Source organism: Myotis brandtii, unplaced genomic scaffold (assembly GCF_000412655.1).
Source record: "Myotis brandtii unplaced genomic scaffold, ASM41265v1 scaffold207, whole genome shotgun sequence".
NCBI classification, from domain to species: Eukaryota; Metazoa; Chordata; class Mammalia; order Chiroptera; family Vespertilionidae; genus Myotis; species Myotis brandtii.
The window spans coordinates 1,296,547-1,299,159 of record NW_005357736.1 but is presented as its reverse complement, the minus strand read 5'-3'; the positions used below and the strand labels follow the sequence as shown (position 1 = coordinate 1,299,159).

General features: G+C 68.4%; 2 protein-coding genes across 2 annotated transcripts in view; one reads left to right on the top strand and one right to left on the bottom strand.

Moving 5' to 3' along the window:
* IFRD2 (interferon-related developmental regulator 2) overlaps nt 1-2,613 on the top strand; it is a 21,682-nt gene that overhangs the window by 16,849 nt on the left and 2,220 nt on the right. The gene's annotated exons all lie outside the window — the stretch shown is intronic.
* Nucleotides 1-2,613, bottom strand: part of SEMA3B (sema domain, immunoglobulin domain (Ig), short basic domain, secreted, (semaphorin) 3B) — a gene marked incomplete at its 3' end in the record, with an annotated part of 9,768 nt that overhangs the window by 5,867 nt on the left and 1,288 nt on the right. The gene's annotated exons all lie outside the window — the stretch shown is intronic.

The following is a 2,613-nucleotide window of genomic DNA, read 5'->3' as shown; positions in this document are numbered from 1 at the left end:
CTGGGATGGGGGCTGCTGGGGTCGGGATTGCTGGGATGGAGGGAGCAGCCCCGGCTGAGCTGGCCTCTCTCCCCGCCCCAGAGGTGGACTGGGCTGGTCACATAGAAATTCTGAGCTCAGACTTCAGACCCAAGAGGGATCAAGGGGGAGAGCCAAAGGCCTGAGGCAGCCTCTCCCCAGCTAGGGGAGCCCGTCCCCTCCTGAGCTCCCCCCCCCCCCCCTCCCCCCCAGATCTCCCCATCTGGGAGCCCCGCCACTGCTCTGAGCCAGAGCCCCTCCCTGGACCCTCAGATGGGGCCAGGTCTGAGGCAGGCTGTGCAGGTGCCGGCGCCAGAGCCCTGGGGTGGGGCAGGGGGCACAGCTGCTGAGGCCCGTTCCAGACCCTCCCCGTAGCCCTGCCCAGCTCCATAGCTCGCGGACCTCTCCATGCCACCCCTCCCATTCGCAGCCCCTTCCCTCCTTCCCTCCCTCCCTCCCCTGACACTTGCCGCTGCCTCTTCTGGCCTGGGGGGGGGCGGGTCTGCGCCGCCACAAACCCCCAGCTGCCTCCCCAGTGGCCACCGAGAACTCCAGCACCCCCGCCCCTTCTCGCTCTGGAGAAGGGGAGAAGCCAGGGGCCCAAGGGCACCCTCCGACGGCCCCTTTAAGGAGCAGCCCCCGCCCCCACCAAGCCAGCCACCGCCCCACACGCGCCGTCAAGTTTACGGGGCGGCGGGCAGATCGGGTGACTGGGCAGGCAGCCTGGACGGCTGAGACGGTGGCCTGGCCAAAGTGGAGCGGGCACCAGGGGGGAGGGAGTAGGGACGACACCCCCTGTCGGGGCTCACAGCAATAGGGTGCCCCAAGCAGCGAAAGTGGGGCTCCCAGTCAAAGCCAAGGAGGAAGAAGCAATGAAGACCCGCCCCCAGCCCCAGGCGACTGCAGGGCAGTCAGGGGGGACAGCTGGTAGGGTCCCCCTGGGGGCTCTTCACCTGTCCTTCCACAGCTGGGGTGCAAGGGGCCCGGGAGCCAGCTGGGTGGGAGGGTCGGAGGAGAGGGGAGGGCGATCTCAACTGGGCCCTCAGGACCCAGTCCCTGTCCTTCCTCACCACGTGGGCCAGGACCCTGCCACCTGCTGGCAGTGGTTGCCATGGGAGCCAGTCTGGGCGGGAGGAGGACCAGGGAGGACAGTGCGCAGGTCTCACTGCCCCGCAGGGTGTGGGTCCTGCAGGCGCCACCCGGGCCTGAACCCTGAACGCGGTGCGGCCTGGCTGAGGGCGCCCCTGTGAGCTCTGGGACTGTCTTTCTTCCCGGTTGAAGGTGGGAGGAACTGCCCCTCACCAATCGCTGGGATGGGGGGCCGATGCTGGGTGCCCAAGGGGGCCTCGGTTGGGAAGGGTCAGGCGGTTTGGCTTGAAGCTGGGTCTGGTGGACACCCTGTCCGGGGGCTAAATGTTGACAACAGCTGAGAGGGACCTCAGGCCCACCTGGGGGGACATGCCAGGGCTTCCACCGCTCCCCCCAGCCAGGCTTCCTCCTGGAATGGCCTCAAGCTGGTCAGCAGCTCCCAGGGGTCAGCGAGGGAGGCTGTGGCTGCCAAGTCCCCTGGAGTAGACGTGTCTGTGCCCAGCCAGAGTGGGGTCGCGCCCCTCTCCTGCGCCTCGGGCCTAGTGTGCCCGGCCTGGCCGGCTGGCAGGGAAGGGTAGGGGTCAGCGGGAGAACCAGGGCGTCGGGAAGGCCTGGGGAGGGACACACCCCTGCAGGAACTTCTGGGCTTCCGGGATGCACCTCGCCCTCCTCCAGGCTCTGTGCCTTGGACCTGGCTGCCCCCCCGCACCCCCCCCCAGTGCAAGCAAACAAAATTCTTTGGCTGTTTACAGTGTTCCACCCAAGCAGCCAAGCTCAGCAAGTGCCTTTGAGGTCCCCACCCGCACCCGCGGTGCCCCCCACCTGCCCCCCTGCTTCTGGTTCTTCAGGCCCAAGGGCCCAGCCCCTGTCCCATTCGCCCCCAGCCCTGTGACCCTCTAGAGAAATGGGACCAGGACCCCCCACTCCCATCTTTCCAAAGCCCTGGACTCAACGCCCCGCCAACGGGACTGGGCTCCTTCCTCCAGATGCGTCCCCTCCCCGAGCGGAAGGGCGATGCCCAGGAGGGGAGCTCAGCTTGTCCTCGTCCCCACAGGTGTCCTTCCTGCTCCTCAGGTCCAGGTGTAGGCCAGGCCCTGGGCAGGGCCTCATGGGGACAACCTGGGAGCCGGGTCATGGCTGTGGGTCACCTTGGGCTCTGGGAGCCCCCCAGGATTCTGGAGTCGGGCGGCCCGGGCCTGGGTCTCGACAGCATGGGGCAGACCAGCAGGGAGGCAGCTAAAGTCCCTGCCCCCGCCTGCACCCCTCCCTGGGGCCACCCGGGCTCCTCGGCCTCCACCCCTTGCCAGGGCCTCCATGGGCAGAGGCCTGCCTGGGTTCTCGCTTGGTGCCGCCTGTGAGTGGCATCGGCTGCCAAGGCCTCCGGTTTTCCTTCTGGAAATAACTGGTTGGTGGAGCCAAGTCCCAGCACCTGCCTCCCCACCCGCATCACCAGCTGGGCCTGCCCCCCCTCCCCCTGCACCTGCCTGGACGCTGGTGCTGCGCTGG